The sequence below is a fragment of the Lactuca serriola genome, chromosome 5 (genome assembly GCF_051521515.1).
Source record: "Lactuca serriola cultivar US96UC23 chromosome 5, Lser_US96UC23_V15, whole genome shotgun sequence".
Classification (NCBI taxonomy): Eukaryota; Viridiplantae; Streptophyta; class Magnoliopsida; order Asterales; family Asteraceae; genus Lactuca; species Lactuca serriola.
Window position 1 is genome coordinate 272389520 of NC_136412.1, and position 20078 is coordinate 272409597.

Here is a 20078-nt window from a genome sequence, read left to right on the forward strand (position 1 = left end):
TACTAAAACGTAGCTCTAAAAGGACTACTACCGTACTAACTACCTTAAACCGGATTTTAGGCTAAGGCATTATGTGATAAATTGTACCATACTATCGACTGGTAACAACGACATAAGAATGGTCGTAATAAGGAATGACATTTGGCACCCGCAGATCTGCAGATCCCGCTGTAGCCAGCAGCAAGGTGTAGGATAGTCAATCCAGTATAGATCTATACACAAACTCATACTATAGACTGGTTACAACGACATACGAATGGTCAAAAATAATGTATGACGTTTGCCACCCGCAGACCTGCAGGTCCCGCTGTAGCTAGCAGCAAGGTGTAGGATAGTCAATCCATTATAGAATCTATACGCAAACTCACGCTCTCCCTTCAAGAGACTCTGGCTACAACTCGGGCCATGTCATTTAAGTCATGCTCTGATTTAAATCACAGTAATTAACGTATTTTAGTATATGTAATGTAATGAAATGTTCTAGCTGTAATGTACGTGCTCTCTACCTAGCAAGTATAGTAATGTAATCGTTCTAGTATCGTTGTATATGTTCTCTTCCTAGTATAGTTGTATATGTAATGTACAGTAATGTTCTAGAAAGTATTGACTCATGAATGAACTGACTCATTGTATGATATCGCGTTCTAGTAATTGTTCTAGTATCTTCCTAAACTACCCATATGGTAGCTTACTAGTAATCTAAGTGGTACGTATGGACATGGATGTATACCCTTGCTACCCAAGGGCATAGGATGAACTGGAAGGACCTTTTATGACTATATATGTACACATGATATATAACTAATATTTAAATGACTTTCGGACGAATACCCGATACCCCACCAGACCACATCCATATCGAGAAAAAGGAAATAGGGTGGATAGCCTTCCTAAGTCTTTTAAACATTTTTTATATAACTATACATATAGAGGCATGAAATTTATAATATAAAAGCATAAATAAGTTTTGTAAGACATTGGAAACTTAAATATTATTTTAAGAAAAGATTGACTTGATGTCAATCTATAAAACAATTTGAAGGCATAAGTTTGATAAAACAGTTTAAGTATAAGGAAACATTTGTTTGAAACACAGTTGTAAATAAGTTTGGAAGGTAATGTACAGAGTAAGGTGTACAGTGTAATAAGGAGTTTAAAACATATAAAATGTTTGTAAAAATCATTTGAAGGAAACTGTTTGGTAAAACGGCTAATAAGTAGCCAAATCATTTGAATGTTGTATATTAATCACATGTGATTGATGTATAAGTAGCGTAATTCTACTTACTAATCACATGTGATTGACATAATAAGTAGTATGATTTTACTTGTATCCCCCCCCATAAAACATTTAAAAATATTTTAAAACATTAGTTAAGGGGTATGAACTCACCTGCAGTAAGTGACTGGAATTGAACGGACTGTTATCATACGGAAGGATCGGACAAGTGCTTGGTGTCAAGTGAAGACTTAGACATACACAATGATTCTAATTACATATGAAAACATATGTATATAAATAATTAGTGATTATAACACTAATTATACAATTAATAACATTTAAACGCGAGGAAAACACTTTTGGTCAAGTGCTAGGAGGCTAATGGGTTGCAACAAAAGAGTGCAATGCCCATAATGGAAGTTTATGGTCAAATGACCATATGTTTTGGAGTTTACGGCCCAGGGGAGTAAACTCCTGGCCGTAAACTCTCCTTAGGGTCCCTAATTGAAGCTTAGAATTACTACAACTCTAGTGGGGAATTGTTTCAAGGCTATACAAGTGTTTGGGTTCCATATGAACTCCTTTGGGGAGTTTACGGCCCATAGACCATATTCCCTTGGAGTTTACGGCCGTAAACTCCCTTGGGAGGGTGATTATGGTGTTTTCTAACCTCTAAATTAACTAGGAACAAATCCAAGCTTTGGTACTTGTCTTTAGAAGAGTTTATGGCACATTTGGCACCATTTTATGGAGTTTACGGCCCTGGAACCTTTTGGGCCGTAAACTCCCTCACTCATGGGGTTCTAAGTGTTTTAACTAGTCCATAACTCATTTAGGTACATGCCCAAATTGTCTCTTGGCTTAAGGAAGGATTTAGGGTGTCATTTGACCCCTTTATAGGAGTTTACGGCCCAAGAACCACTCTTGGCCGTAAACTCTTCAACACTTATGCTTTCTTATGTTTTCTAAGTACTAAACACTTTAGGGTATTTGTCTAAAATAGAGTCCAAGCCTTAGGTGCCTTAAAAACACCATTTGAGCAAGTTACAAGGGAGTTTACGGCCTAAGCTATTCTTGGGCCGTGAACTCCTAAACTTGGGTGTTTCTTGGTTGATTTCTTGTCCCTAACACACTCCTATACAAGTCCAAGGTAGTTACTAATCACGGGGGACAATCTAGGCTTGGTTTCGGGAGTTTACCGCCCAAGAACACCTTGGGGAGTAAACTCCTAAATCGGATGATTTAGCTATGTAATCTATGTTAATAAGCTTATAACAAGTATTATAAACAACTAGAGAAGTATACTCACGATTTGGGATGAAAACCCGAAGATCCGTGAGAGAGAATATTGACTTTTCTCTAATTGGAATTCAACTAATGAACCAATTTGGTTCAGAATTCTATTTATAGTCCTGAGATTTTTGGCAGAAAATATTTCTATTCTCGGAATGAACTCTAATGTCCTAGAGTATTGGAATTACAGTGTTGCACAAAACCTTAGTGCAACCACTCTCCTAATATTTCCTTAGGTGTAAAATCCTGAAAACTGCCAAACTTATACTCGAAATCCGAGTTTACATTGTAACCGATCTACATCTATTGGCTTGATATGGTTTGTTCAGAATGGAAATTTCGGGTTGTCACATTGGCCGCCCAGACAGCTGCCTCTAGAGTGGGTGCTTGACGTAATGGCACCGCATACTCCTAAGGAAGTCCCTTTGCGTACTTGTCAGTTTTTGTCAGCTCGTCTGGGACAAGACGCAAGGAAAAATCCATTTTCTTTGTGAAGTTGTTGGTGTAATCATCAATGGACATGCTTCCTTTCTTCAAAGTTAGGAATTGGTTCTCTAACTCGAGCAGGTTTTGGGCTGAGCAATACTTATGCTTGAATTGCACCAAAAACTCTACCCAAGTCAATTGCAGGGGCTCATCGGGGCTTAGAGTCTTCCCCAGGGTGTTCCACCAGCGAACAGAGCCTCTTCTAAATTGATGTAATGCAAACGTGGTTTGCAGCTTGCCTTTGCAACCACATGTCGTGAAGGCTAATTCCATCTCTGAGATCCAATCCATGACTCCGATCGGATCTTCCTTCCCAGTGAAATTCGATGGCTTGCAAGTTAGAAAATATTTGTACTTGCATCCATTCCTCTCGACTTCGTCATCTTGATTGTTCTTCCTAATCACCGGTGGATCAGCTTGACCAACGGTCCTGCTGTCATTCCCTTCCTCAGATTGCCCGTCTTTCAGCTCGGGTTGTTCAATAAGCATAGTAAGTTCCTCTCGAGTTTGTTGAAGTAAACTCCTTGTTTCCTCCATTTGACGATCCAACATCATCTGGATCAACGCTTGCACTCCGACCATCGTGATAAGCTCAGGAGCGGCTACTACAACAGGTATTTGCTCAATCACTGGTGGTTGATTCCTGTTTCCATTCACATTCCCAGCTCCACTGCGGGTTCTTTCCATTTCGATCTACAGTCAGATTCATGAAAATCTTGCCTCAATAACTACTTCCAAAGTATGATCGACTGTGGATGGTTTGAATAATCTTATTATTCTAGAAGTCAAAACATGCAAGGTGAAACACAACAATAATTGAATCCAATATGGTCTCGGAACTTATGAATATAGATAAAACACCTTTTATTTAATCACCATATTGATTACACATTATTCATTGTATAATGTTTCAATTAATCAAATTAATACTTGAATTAAAACAATAGCTATGTCATGCTCCAAGCATGCACACTATGTTTGCCTATGGTCATTCCTTTGTGAAATAGATCAATTGACAACATTTCAATGATGCTCATTTCACGATTCCAAATCTTTATCCCCAGTGTAAGAATGCCAAATTCTTGTCACTTTTAGAATGTGTTAGCTTCTAACCTTTATGCAATCATCCTTTTGTAATGTCAATGCACCAAATATGGGACACGATTCATAATATCTTACATAAAGACATGATACTTGACGAGTCTTTTGCTATAATATTTCCATATATAGAATTTCCTTATGTCGAACCATTCCAACATCACATTCATATATATCCTTGACTAAATTTGATTAAAATCTCACAATCTAAGCTTTTAGATTTCAAATGAAGTATGAATTCCTCTCCCTTAATTATAGCAAAATAACTTTTCAAACTCTTCAACTTTGCAAATTGAAACTTTTGTTTTCTATAATTAACATTGCTAAGTTGCAATACTTATCATAATGATTATGCTCCCACTAGCATAACAATTATTTCTTTAATAGCATAATACTTATGCTCCTACTAGCTTTGACATGTACCCAAAAATCAGTTGGACTTCTAGAAATCAATACTTGTTGACTTTCTTACCAAATTTTAGATTTCTGATACAAAATGCTTTGAGAAGACTTTATCTAGTCTTCTCATACACCTTTCCTTAGATAGTCCACATGTGTGTATAAACAATTTTAAAACTTACAACAATAAATCTCAACCGTTTAGACCTTTTGCCATTTCTCACAATTCGAACTATGAAGAGAGATGCCATAATCATAATCGAATTTGAGAATGCAAATATCACAATTTTTATCTCCTTAAAATCTACTTAGTGAAAGCGTTTCCTCACAATCATTTTCATGAATTGGAGAGAAACCTTATGACACTTAGATTTTATGGTGTATGTGTTCATATCCATGTGAATTTGACATAACCATAATCACAAGACATGGTTAGCGACAAAACAAAACTCATATGGACTGAACTTGTTCAATCTTATTTTCTTGCCATTTGGAATGGTCACAGAAACAAGAATATGTTGTGACAACCGTCACTTTCTGGTCATGTCAAAGTCAAAGAAAGTCAACAAGTCAAACTGGTCAACTCAACTAGTGCTAATACGTTAGGAATTTCTTTATGTTTATTAATGTATGGTTCGAAATCTTAATGCAAAGTAACACTTGAAAGTTTCAAATGTTCAAAATTCTAAACCCTAATCAGTTTGAGGGAAATAAAAACTCTATAAAACACTATTACGTACCCTTCGGGGGCGTATAACACTCAAAATGGGATGTAACTAAGCCTACGGTCATTGATCTACGAAGAAAAAAATTAATAAATGCCCTCGACAAAGTCTTTCTCAATCTATCCCATTGTATCTAAATCTTTACCAAATCTTTCCAAGTATGTGAAATCTCTCCCAAATCTCTCTAAGTATGTGAATTATATCCCAAATCTCTCCAAGTATGTGAAATCTCTCCCAAATCTCTCCAATTATGTGAAATCTCTCCCAAATCTCTCCAAGTATGTGAAATCTCTCCAAGTATGTGAAATCTCTCCCAAATATCTCCACATATGTTAAATCTCTCCAAGTATGTGAAATCTCTCCCAAATCTCTCCAAACATGTGAAATCTCACCCAAATCTCTCCAAGTATGTGAAATCTCTCTATGTACCTTCCTCAGTCGAAAACAACCCAAAACCGAAGGAGAAAGCCCAAAAGAACCCTCTTGGTCCGGAACCCTCTTTGTCCGAACTCTTCTTGCTCCGGAACCCTCTTAGTCAAAGTATGTGAAATCTCTTCCAAATTTCTCCAATAAGAAACCAAGAAGCTTCTCACTTCGGATCTCCCTTAGTTCTGACTATCCTCCTGCTTCGGAACCTCTTTCTAACTCCGGAACATGTGGGGCGGTTCGGACCTCCACGCTGAACCGGACAGCTTCGCTCCTGACCTCGAATCCGAGAAGAATGCTTCGGACCTCGCCAGCGCCTCCGGAACTTCTCGCCTACCCACTTCGGACCCTCGCAACCCTAATCCTCTCCTCCGAAAATTGGGATATAGCTCTGGAATGCTAAGAGGAGCTTCGAAATTTATGTTGTGGCTCCGGATTTCACCCCTTCCCTCCAGATTTTCATCAATTTCGGACCTTTTAGTGATTTTAAGTGATTTTTACTCCAAAATTTCCTCAGACTTTTCTTTTTCATACTTTAAACACTCCAAACTCATATTTTGATATATAAGACCCTATATTATCATATTTTAAACCACCTTTTGGGAGAGGATCGTAAACCAAGGACAATATCTATTGGCTGAGATATTGTGTTAGAGTGTTGATTTCCCCTAGAGTGTGACACAAGCTATCCCCCATACCCACTTAGGACAACCCCCAGTCACTATTCACCCCTACCTAGTCAATTATTTGTCCTCTCATACTCCCTGCAGCAAGAGATCTTGGTCATAAGCTGGAAAGCTCTCATCTCTCCTTCCACTTTACTCACTCTCTCACCAAGAAACAAATACTTCTCTCTCATTTCTCTCTCTAAGAACTCGAGACTCCAAAGCTGATTTTGAGCTTTTCACCCTCATTCAGTAAGTATTCTCATCCTACATTGAACATTTTCACTCCTTCACTTAGATTATGAATCTCTCATAACAAAGGTCACCATAATTGCTCTTAGATCTTCAACTCTCCAAGCTTCTACCAAGCGATCTTGACTTAGGAACCCTTTCTCTTCAACATTCATCTAAGGAAATCACTCAAGGTGAGTTCATACCCCCTACATTTTCATGTTTTCTTCAAGTTTTAGGGGCGGGTGGAATACAAGTTAACACACCTTAATATAACTCAAACTTATACACTAGCTTTTCACGAAAAATTTGAGTCCTATTCACGGACTGTTTTGACCATCTTAAAATTAATATCTTTCAAAATTGTTTCATATGCGAGTATTTCAGGTTTATACCTTTAAAATGACTACTTGCACATCTCCATACGAATTTTTCGCAATTTATGGTGATTATTACAAAACTGCCTATCATTTCAGAAATAAATCTGGACCAGTCTGTGAATATGAACATTTTCACACAAGTTAGAGACATCTAAAAATCATAATAAAATTTGTGAACAAACTAGACACATTTTCTAAACTCTGAGAGTTTACGGATTTGGTTTTCGACATCGTATGATTTTTCTAAAACAGTGGTTAAAAACTACTTCACAACTTACAACTTTCATAACACTTTGTAACATGTTGAGCGAAGTGTCTGTTTTTTATGTCTTCATATTTTGCATATGTTTTCTGTTATGTTACAATTAAACAACAGAAGGTACTCTCTATATGGTAAGATTCCTTTAGCATTACAAACATACAAGATGGAACATTAGAAGCATAGTTATGCATTACTAAACATACTGCACGTAAACTCGTTATCGTAAATTGTGAGACACGTCTTCATTGTACTCTTAGAGTACGGGTTAAACTTCATGTAAGTTATAACCAGAGTCTCTTATAGGGAGAGCATGATAATTATGTATAGATCTATATTGGGATTGACACCCCGCACCTTGCCGCTAGCTACAGCGAGACCTGCAGGTCTACGAGTGACAAATGTCATAACAAATTCTAAACGTCTGAAAAACGTTGTAGCAGGTCATCTAGTCGCAATATGGTTATAGCGACTCACATAGGGAGTTAACAACACTTCAAGTTTACAAGAAATTCTATTTTTAAAAAGGTTTTTATTTATTTAGAACTGCTTACTTCGTTAAAATTTCAAAACACACATACACTCAATCTTGGGATATAAGACTACATAACATTTATTAAGGAAAATAAGGGATTTTCTTTGGTATACAGTACATTTACAAACAAAGGATTTCAAACTCTTCATCCAAAAGCTTATGAACTCACCAACTTAATTGTTGACACTTTTTCGAAATTACTTGTATTCTCAATAAATCAGTGAAACAGGAAATCTACAGCTTTTGAGGATGGAACTTTAAATCGTCAAACATTTCGTTTTTGGTCATCATTATGTAATTGAATTTGAAACATGTAAACTCATACTATGGTGTAACTTTTTCAATGATATTTATGATGGTTTTGTTTACTTTGAGAACTATTATACTCTTGTTGTGATACTATACTTGAAGTCCTCCACCCCTGGATGTTTCCGCCATCCTTGGTCCGGGGGTGTGACAGATTGGTATCAGAGCATTGTTTATAGTGAACATAGTATATCAAATCACATAACATTTACAAAGTATAAACACAAAGGGACTAAGATTCTCTGATTAACTATTTTTCTCTACAGTTATACTTTTAAAAATAAAACGTTATTCTTATGAAAAGGTATAAGTACATACATGCATACCGGTATGATGTCACGTCTAAGGAAAACGCGAAAGAAAAAAAATAGAGGAGTTGTACACTGTGATTATGCCTTAGGATATGCAATCAAGCCTGGGAGGAATATAGCCTGATCAACTATATTCGTCCCAAAAGTGACTAGTATATGCCGGGGGGATAGTCATAATGGACAACAAGTCTATCAACCTACCAACTCCCCAACAAGTATAGCCCTAAGAATCAAACAAAACATTTAACATACTATAGGAGTATTTTCTGCAGTAAAACACAATACATCTAGATTCATTATGTGCCTCTTACACCCCTATTCTCGTATAGACGACATGTCAGGATTTCATCTACCAGGGGATCGCTACTTTTCAAACTAAGGAAACGGCGGTTGGATAAAAGCAGAACCGGAAGAGGGTCCCGAGGAGATATTCGAGGAGGAGCCCGGGGAAGACCCTGAAGAGGCCGGGGAAGAGGAAGAACCTAAGGAGGAAGAAGAAATGGATGAAGAAGAACCCGAAGAAGAATTGGAGGACAAAGAAGAAGAGGAGGAGCTGGAGGAGGAAGTCATCAACCCTCCTTACATCGCCAGGGGGGCTGCGAACCATTTCGGCTACAACGGGCATGAGCCCCGTTGGGTAACAATAATCGAGAGGTGGAGCCGTCAACAACGACAACGATCAGCATCCGGCGATCAGTGGGGTTACTACGACCTCAACCATGGGGGACCAGCTGACACAACCCTCCCCGTCATGGTCCAACAAATCACGAACCTGGGGAACCAGAATAGGGAAATGGCAGATCAAGTTTGGGATCTCAATGTTGTTGCAGAAGCCACCAATGCACGCACTAGGGATTTGGAAAGAGACTTCTATCCTGTGGACCAACTCATCGAGGACCTTACCACCTCTAGGGCGGAGGTAAGAGAGTACCAGGTGAGGCACGCAGCTCTCGAGGAGAGAGTGATCGCGGCCGAACACCGGATTGTGGAGCTTTAGGGAGCCTCGACCTTGTCTCAAGGTCACAATGGGCCAGCTGATACCACCCGCCTCGAGTAGTGTTTGCACTACTCACATTTTGTTATAAACTAGGTTTATGGGTATGTGTTGGGGATACTCTTTCTTGCAAGTGGTTTTGACCCTGCGTCAGAGTGATTACACTAGTCAAAGGGTCCATGTGTTGTCAAAATTTTCTTGCAGTGGTTTTGCATGCATTTTATTTTATTGGGGAGTTCCCCTCAGATTGCATAACATAGCATTACAAATGATTTACTTATGGTAACTCTGAGATTATTTAATATATACCTCGAGGTTATATGTAATTAAGGGACGATCGACTTAGAAATGGTGAGTTCACCTTGGATCATGTTCCTTGTTTGGTTGTGGACTCATAGCACACTCATTAAGTTCGACGATTTATCGGACCTTAGTTGCACACAACTAGTATACATTGAGTGGTCTTAGGAGTGGATCAGGCATGGATCAAAGATTACAAGATTTCAATTGAAGTCATTACTACTAAATTCATGATTTTATTTATATAGACTTCTACTATGAATCGTTTACAAACATTTGAAAGTCAGAAACATACTGTACTCGAAAAAGAATAACCAAATTCTACGACACCCGACTTATAACCATTACTAAAAGACTTATACTCGTTTCGTCTTTAAAATTCTATGACAGAAAGATGCCACCTCGTAGATCTACTAGACGCACTGGCGGAACACAAACAAATCCATCACCGCCGCCTCCCCAGTATGACCCTGTTATGTTCCAGGCTACGGTTACGGCTGCAGTGGCAGTTGTTATGTCCTAAATCAGCACTGATGGTGCCAGGAGGACAAGGAGCGGTACTAATAACTCTACTCAAAGAGATAGCCAAGGGCGTTCGAGAGAATGTTCCTATAAGGACTTCATGAATGGAAACCCGATTCTTTCATTGGAAGCAGGGGCGTCATCGCTTTGATGCAGTGGTTCGAGAAGACCGAATCCGTCTTCAAGATCTGTGCGTGCCCCGAAGCTAGCAAAGTCAAATTCGCAGCTTGCACTTTCACCGAAAGGGCCCTTACTTGGTGGAACGGCCACGTAAAATCACTGACACTCGCCATGGATAATTCGATAAGTTGGGAAGACTTAAAAACTATGATGCTGAATGAGTATTGCCCAAGGGGTGCAACACAGAAATTAGAGCAAGAACTGTAGGCTCTAAAGATGTCGGGCTCTGACCTTGCTGCTTACACTACCCGATTCAATGATCTATCACTCCTTTGTCTGGAGATGGTCACTCCGGAAAGCAAGAAGGTGGAACAATACCTCTGGGACTATCTTCCCAGATTTAAAATAGTGTGTTGGCCTCAAGGCCAACCACCTTTGACAGTGCTAAGGAGTTGGTACAACAACTCATCGATCATCGGGTCATCCATGTCAATGTGACAACCACCTATGATCAAGCCAAATGAGGAAGCAACAAGAGGAAGTTCTGGAACAATAAAAAGAAGCAACCGACATAGGACCCCGCCAAGAAGCAACAAACTGTTACCATCCATGCTGCCACTACTCCTTCCACTCCAGCACCACTAAGACAATATGTTAGAACCGTTCCCAAGTGCAACAAGTGCAACTTTCACCACAACGGTCCTTGTCGGGAAATGCACTGCAACAACTGTAACAAAAAGAAGCATACCACCCGTTTTTGTAGGGCATCTGCCCAACAAGCCAACCCGGCCGCCAACGACGGAGCAAGCCGAGCCTGTTACGGCTGCGGGGAAACTGGGCACTACAAGAGGGACTGCCCAAAATCTAAAAACACAAACACTGGCGGTGTCGGAAGGATTTTAACCTTAGGACAGGGGGAAGCAAGGGAAGATCCCACGATGGTTACTGGTACGTTTCTCCTCAATAACTCATATGCATGCATATTATTGGATAGTTGAGCGGAGAGGAGTATCGTTAGCCACAAATTTAAACAATCATTAAAACAAAATCCCCAATCACTAAAAGATACATACGTCGTAGAAATGGATAATGGAAAAACAGAAAGCACTAACGACATATACTCAGGGTGTACCCTCACTCTAGACAATTACTCATTCAATATCGATCTATTGCCGGTGTCGATCAAAAGCTTTGACATCATCATTGGCATGGATTGGTTAAGTTCAAATCGGACTGAGATTCTGTGTTACGAAAGGGCAGTACGCCTTAATCTGCCGAGTGGCGAAACTCTTGTCGTCTATAGCGACAAACCTAGTGCAAACCTACAAATCATCTCTTGCGCCAAAGTCAAAAAGTATCTCCGCAAGGAATACCACGCCTTCTTAGCCCATGTAGTAGATAAGAAACATGAGGTGAAGAACATCAAGGAAATTCCGGAGGTCTGTAATTTCTCGAACGTATTCCCAGAAGACCTTCCCGGAGTTCCACCCGTACGACAAGTCGAATTCCGAATCGATTTAATTCCCGGAGCTACCCCCGTAGCCAAAGCGCCTTACCGCCTAGCGCCAGCTGGGATGCAAGAACTATCCATCCAACTAAACGAACTGTTGAGCAAAGTGTTCATTAGACCCATCTTCTCGCCTTAGGGAGCACCAGTTCTATTCGTGAAAAAGAAAGATGGATCGTTTCACATGTGCATCGACTACCGTGAGCTAAATAAGCTTACCATAAAAAACCGATACCCTTTACCCCGAATCGACGACCTATTTGACCAACTCCAAGGAGCATCTTACTTCTCAAAGATTGATCTGAGATCGGGATACCATCAACTACGGGTTCAGGAGGAGGATGTTCCTAAAACGGCGTGCAAAACTCGGTACGGTCACTATGAGTTTGTAGTAATGCCCCTTGGGTTAACAAACGCACCCGCGGTGTTCATGGATCTAATGAACCGGGTGTGCCGGCCTTACCTAGACAAGTTCGTGATTGTCTTCATAGACGACATCCTGGTCTATTCAAGGAGTAAGGAAGAGCAAAGCCAACATCTACGATAGGTATTGAAGACACTAAGGGCGAAGAAATTATTGTTGGATTAGTGTCTAAGGCTGTAACTATATTTGGTAAGTACTTGCTCCGATTGTGCATGGTCCTTTTGGGTTGCCTTCACCATAGCAACTTGACAAGGTGATTTTTATAGAGAGAAGAGATATTATTATTATTAATATATTATAAGAATAATATGTTAAGGGAATAATAATATTATTTAATTAATATAAGTCATAAATTGATTAGGAATTAATTTGGTGACTTAAAGAGATTAATTGAATAAAGGGGCATAAACTGTCAAATGTGTGACAATTGTGTTTTGAGCTAAGGATATTTATGGATATGGGGGTGGACGATTTTAGGGATATGGATCTCCTAGAAATCATCCAAAGGCTTATCTATAATAATTTTTGGATTGCTTTGAGGCTAAGTTATCCAATTAGGGTTTAAGGTGAAGCCCTAGGAGCTCACAATATAAATAGACCCTTAGGGTTGGAGAAATCGGCCACTCCATGTTTGAGGAAACCTTAGAGCCGACTTCTCACCTCTCTCCCTCTCTTAAATCATCTTCTTGCTAGTTGGTGTTTGTAATCCATTAGAGGAGTGACATTTATGACTCTAAGCTCCAAGAAGAAGAAGGATCTCAAGCAAGTAACTCAAGGTATTATTCTAGATCTGTTTTCACATGTTTTGATTCTTAGTTTACATTAGATCTAGCCATGAAAGTCTTGGATATATTGCATGTTCAATTAGAGAAACCTAGATCCAAGCTTTAGGGTTTGTATGTGCACATAGGAAAGTTCTTATGGCTAAAACCCATCAGTGGAATCAGAGACTTGATTGGTTTCAATTGAATGTGATGCTTAACTGATTTACTTGCTGAAAATCGTTTTTCTTGACCTCTGTTCGACCCAACTCGGTGAGTCAGTGTCTGGACTCGGCGAGTTGGCCCTACTCGGCGAGTCCAGGGCTGACTCGGCGAGTCTGAGCGTCAGACAGAGGATAATTTCGGGATTTGGTTGCTGTTTTGTCTTGGAATTAATACCTAAATCGTTTTATTATGTAAAAATACGAATTTTAACTTAATTTAATGATTATCCTTGACATAAAATTAGATAATTTCAAATCTTTTGAATATTTATTATTTATATGATAAATATGGACTATTTAAGATTATTTGGTAATTATCTAATGACTAAAATTGGATTAGGACAAATATAGATAATTATGAAATTAATCGTTTAATTTGAATTATTTGTTATTTGATCCCTTTTGTTTTGAAAAATTCAAAAATTTATCCCTAAGTTTTGAAATTTGAATTTTGTGATTAATAGTTTAATTTAGAAGAATTTAAATTTCAACCCCTAGAGTTTTACAAGTTTAAAATTCAACCCTATACTATTATATTATTAAAAGCCTAATAAATATATAAGTAAAATTAAAATGCTAGTCTTACCGTTAGTAGGCCTCATTCACGAAGCCGGTCTATAAGGTGGGTATAAGGTTGTTGCCTATAAAATGGTGCTTAATGGGTGTACACTCACACCCACCGCTTGCTTGACTGGTGGAGGGTCGTTAGCCGAACGGGTAGGATAGGGCAAACCTCCTCTCATTAATAAGTATAATGAATATATTTAAAGTAACTAAACTATTTTATAAAATTCCCAATCTTAGTTACTTTAGGAAAAGTGAATTGATGCAATCCCATGAAATTACACTTTGCACCCTTGCTAAGAAGTTAGTGGAGCGTGTGTGGTTAACCGGCACACTAATTGGTTCTAAGAAAAGGTGGCAAAGGGTGATTCATTGTTTGTCATGGTTTGATGGAGCGTGCGTGGTTTACCGACACATCGAATAGGTGATTGTAACAATGAAGGCACCATGTAAATTTGCATGGTTATTCACACCCGCTTTGTGATCATCGGTATCCCAGTCACAAACTAGAGGAGCATATTGAGATTTAAACATGCCATTGAAAAGTTCAATGAATTTCAAAAATCTAGGAATTCTCAATACATTTAAAACTTAAAGATCATGTTTTTCGTGGTGAAGAATTAGTGAATCGTCATTCACTTACCTCCAAATTATTTGCATGTTGGATTACGGCATCCCTTTTCTAATATGTAAATAATGTTGTTGGGTCCTAGCCCTAATTTTTCATTTTGGGTGTTTAATTAGGGATTCAATTCTCATCAAACTTTGTCCTTTCTATTTATAGATGTCAAACGCAAACAACACTGCTGCTAACTCATTCACGTTAATGAGTCTTTGCCAAAAGGTGACTTTTGATGGAACAAACTTTAGCGAATGGATAAGATACATTCGCACCATTGCACGCTACGAGGACAAAGAGTATGTCCTCAACAAAAAGCTCGAGAAGGTCAACCCAGAAACCGCTACTCCCGAAGAGATGGTTGTCTTTGAGACCCACGAACGTGATGCAACAAAAGTCCATTGCATCATGATAGCCACCATGAACCAAGAATTCCAAAAGTCCTATGAGGATATGTATCCCTATGAAATGCATCAAGACTTGATGGAGAGGTACCACCAAAGCGCGAGGCAAGAGTGTTACGAGATCATCACCAACATGATAACCGCCAAGATTGGAAGTGGAGAATCATTAACTGTGCACTTGCAAAAGATGCAAAGATATGTTGATCGTCTTCACAAGTTAAATGTTAACTTTGGGGAGGATTTGTCCATCGACCTTGTTCTTCACTCCTTGCCTTCATGCTACAACCAATTTAGGATGACCTACCACATGAACAAGGAAGAGGTCACCCTAAGCAAACTCCAAGGACTCCCAAGGACTGCTGAGAGCAACCTAAAGGACAAGTCTATTGCACCAACTCCCAATCTGTCCACTGCTCCTGTTTTGGCTATAGGGCAGGGAAGGGGCAAGAAGAGGAAGGCTCCGTCAAAGAGCCACTGCAAAGGAAAGTCCCAAGATGGTTCCTCTTCTAGTGGGACCAAGGTTGATCCCGCTAAGCCCAACCCTAACCCGAAGGAGGCAGAGTGCCATCATTGCTACAAAATAGGGCATTGGAAGAGATGCTGCCCGGAATATCTGCAAGCCATCAAGGATGGAAAGATCAAGCCATCTTTTGCAGGTATATACACAATTAAATCTAATGATTCATCTCATGCTATTTCTTGGGTTCTTGATACAGGATGTGGTTACCACATTTGTTCTGATTTGCAGGGACTAAGAAGAAATAGGGATGTGGAGCAAGGAAAAATAAATCTAATCATGGGAAACAGAAGATCGTCGTTTGTCACCAAGATTGGAGTGCATTCTTTAGTGCTTAGTAATGGATTAGGTTTAGATTTAAATAATTGTTGCTACTCGCCAGATATGGCAAGAAACATCATTTCATTTCATGGTTTGTTTAGACAAGGATTTAGATATTCGTTTAATAATATGAATGGTTCTATTTAGGCTTATCTAAATGGTGTTTTATACTTTAAAGCAATGCCTTGTAATGGAATTTATGAAACTGTTATGATTGTAGATAAGCTAGGAAATGACGTGTTGTGTATGGATTCTACCAATAGTATGGATAAAGCATGTTTGTGGCATTGTTGTCTTGGACATGTCAGCAAGAAACGCATAGCCCAACTCCAAAAGGATGGAGTGTTGGAGTCATTCGACCTTAGGGAAGATGACACGTGTGAATCTTGTTTACTAGGAAAGATGATCAAGTCACCCTTCACTGGCACTTGTGAAAGGGGTGAGGGTTTATTGGATCTCATACATACCGATGTATGTGGGCCCTTTAGATCCACCACAAAGGATGGAAACCGCTTCTACGTGACTTTTACCGATGATTATAGTAGATATGGGTATATTTACTTAATCAAGCATAAATCTGAAACTTTTGAAAAGTTCAAAGAGTTCAAGATGAAGTGGGGAATCAATTGGGCAGGAAAATCAAGATACTTCAATCCGATCGAGGAGGAGAGTACCTAAGTCTTGAATTCCACGACTATCTCAAGAAATGTGGAATAGTTTCGCAATTGACGCCACCTAGGACACCGTAGTTGAATGGTGTGGCAGAAAGGCATAATCGAACCTTGTTAGACATGGTCCATTCTATGATGAGTCGTGCTTCACTACCTATCTCATTCTGGGGGTATGCCTTAGAGACATCCTCCCACATCCTTAACCGAGTCCCTACAAAGAAGGTTGCCAAAACACCTCACGAGATGTGGACAGGGAAAGCTCCCTCGTTGGCACATATCAAGGTTTGGGGTTGTGAAGTTTTCGTAAGACGAGAGACTCACAACAAGCTCGAACCTCGTAATGAGCGATGTATTTTCATCGGCTACTCACAGAAATCCTTTGGATATCTCTTCTATAGACCGAGTGACAATGTTGTCTTCGTTGCGAGGAGAGGGGTTTTTCGAGAGCGAGAACTCATAAGCCAAGGAGACAATGGGAGGCAAATCGATCTTGAATAGATTCAAGAATCAAGTGATGAAGGAACCTCTACCGCTGGTGCTCAACCCGAGGAGGAAACTCTGGTTGAACCAATTGACGAGTCCTTACCTCTTAGGCGTTCCGAAAGAGTTAGAGTTCAACCCCAGTTATATGGCTTTCATATTACTACCGAAGGGGACACGTATATTAGTGACAGTACATTAGTAAATCTAGATGAACCTAATAGCTATAAGGAAGCCATGGCAGGCCCGGAGTCTGCTAAATGGAAAGAGGCGATGGACAGCGAGATTCAGTCCATGTATGACAACCAAGTTTGGAATTTGGTTGACAATTTGCCCGGACGTAAGACGGTTGGGTGCAAATGGATCTTCAAGAAGAAGACCGGCGTGGATGGGAATGTGCACACATATAAGGCACGACTGGTGGCGAAGGGCTTTACTCAAACTCTCAGAGTTGACTATGATGAGACCTTCTCACCAGTTGCTAAGATAAAATCTATTAGGGTGATGCTAGCCATTGCTGCATTTCATGATTATGAAATATGGAAGATGGATGTCAAGACCGCTTTCCTTAATGGGAAGTTGGCTGAGGATGTTTACATGGCTCAGCCAGAGGGTTTTGTCGATATGAAGCATCCGAATAGAGTGTGCAAGCTTGAGAAGTCCATTTATGGACTTAAGCAAGCATCTCGCAGATGGAATCTTTGCTTTGATGAGAAAGTCAAAGAGTTTGGATTTGTACGAAGCGAAGATGAATCATGTGTATATGTCAAGGCCAGTGGGAGTATAGTTAGCATCCTCATTTTGTATGTCGATGACATACTGCTTATAGGAAACGACATCCCGACTATGCAGGAGGTTAAGTCCTGGCTCGGGAAGTGCTTCGCTATGAAGGACCTCAGAGAGGCTTCCTATATTTTGGGAATAAGGATAGTGAGAGAACGAAGTAAGAGACTAATAGGACTTAGTCGTAATACTTACTTAGATAAAGTACTAAAACGTTTTAGTATGGAAAACTCGAAGAAGAGAGAACTACCGATACAAAGTAATACCAAGTTGAGTAAGACTCAAAGTCCGAGTACCGAAGCTGAGATAGCTGAGATAAGCCGAGTACCTTACGCTTCCCCAGTTGGCTCGATCATGTATGCTATGACGTGTACTCGCCCTGATATGGCCTTTTCTTTGAGCATGGTCAGTAGATATCAAGAGAACCCTGGAAAACCGCATTGGATTGCGGTCAAGAACATCCTTAAGTACCTTCGGAGGACCAAGGAATGGTTTCTAGTCCTCGGAGGGAGTGATGACTTAAAGGTGTCAGGGTATAGTGACGCCAATTTCAAGACCGACAGAGACTACTACCGTTCACATTCGGGATGGGTCTTTACCCTTAATGGAGGAGCAGTGACTTGGAAAAGTTCCAAGCAGGAAACTGTAGCTGATAATTATGTATAAAAGGATGGTCTCGAAGAGCTAATTGCCACCATTTTAGAAGTCGAGGGTTAAAAGTGTAATTTTCGGACTCAGTGTATATTTATTTATGAAGATAGGGGCTCTGTGGTAATTATTTGAATTTAATTTAAAAGGAAATGAGGTGGGAGGGCTGATTATTTCATAACTGAAAATTAGGGGTTAAATAGATAAATTATGGATTGATTTTGAAAAGGATTTGTTGAGAGAGGGGTTGTTTAGTAAAATTTGGACTTAAATTGTAAAGGAATTGAAAGGGCAGGGTTTAAATGGAAATTTATAGACTCTTAATGAAAGGATTTATGTGAGGAGGTGCTGAAGTTGGACATTTGGATTAAAGTTTAGAGGAACACGGGATATACCCGGTAACCTCTTTATCTCACTGTTTCATTGCAAAAACCCTAACTCGTCCCTAACCCTATTCACGTATGAAGCAGCCGCCACTTCTCTCCACCCTTATGCCCCCTCACCTATGCCACCATCATTCCGGATCCTTCCTACCGCCGTTCGTTAACCTCCAGCCGACATCCTTTGTTCGTTGTTCCGATCCGATGAGTTCCAGCCCACTATTGTAGCTGCTCGCCTCCGTGAAGAATACGAAGATCGAACGAATGCCCCCCTCAATCGCTGATGTTACTGTTGCTCGTTTCATTCTCTCTTCTCGGATCTTCGGTGCTTCACACAGTCACGACTCGCCGCTGCCGCCTGTTTAACTCTCATGTGCTCCGGTCACCATTTATCGCCCCAAAGGACTGCCATGATCGTGTTTCTCATGCGTTCGAGTGTGCTGTTGTTTCAAGTCTGAGTAGTATGCGTTATTTCATGGGTATGTAGTCGAGTGCTCATGTAGTTGTTGTATTGTGAGGATTATTGGAGCGATCTTGGTCGGAAAACCCACCGCCACCACCTCAAGGTGGTGGTTACCACCGCTTCTGCCGCCGCCAAACGCCGCCAGGTGGGTGGCTGTGCTACTGTTCCGAGTATAGTGTGTATATATGTGTGAGAGTGTGTGTTAGTTAGTTAGTGTGTGTGTGTGTGTGTTTCTTTTGGGTTTTCCATTGTAAATTGTAACAAAAAATGGAATAATGAGAAAGAAACCCTAACCACCACCATGAGGTGGTGGTTGCCGCCATCTGTCGCCGTGTCGGGTGGCGGTGTGCCTCGTTGTATGGTGACTTGTTTGTGGTGTTTGGACAAGGGACATAAACCCTAATGGGCCCAAAGAAGCTTAATGGACATAAAAGCCCAAACATTTGATTAATGGGCTTAAGGAAACCCTAATGGGTCTAATGGACCCTAGTTAACCCAAAGAGACCCTAATGGGCCCAATAAGGCCCATAATGACCTAAAAGTCCAACAAATTATTAATGGGCTAGTATTTGATTTGGAAAACCCTAATGCCAGTAAATCTTAATTTGGGGTATTAATCGGGACACACGAGAATTATTTAATAACTTGAGATATTAAATAATAATCATCGGTAAAGATTAATCTAAGTGATATTGGACTTAATGGATTAAGTCCTTAATGGGTTAAGTAGGAAACTTAACCCTAATCATCATTTTATGTGAAACCCTAATTTCACTTGGGTTTGTTGTTGGGCCTTGAGGATTGGGTAATTAGTGGGTCATCCAAAGTCAAACCAATGAACTAGAATAATTTAATGGGCCTGGAGCAAGGCCCATGTAAGGGGTTGGGCCCAATTTGGAAAATTGGGCCTTAGATGGGCCATAGTTTGGGCCTTAATGATTATATGGTGTTGGGCCTTAGAATGAGACCATGTTTAGGCCTAGGCCCAATTTGGAAAATTGGGCCATGTGTTGGGCTTTGATTTCTTAGTTGACTTTGGG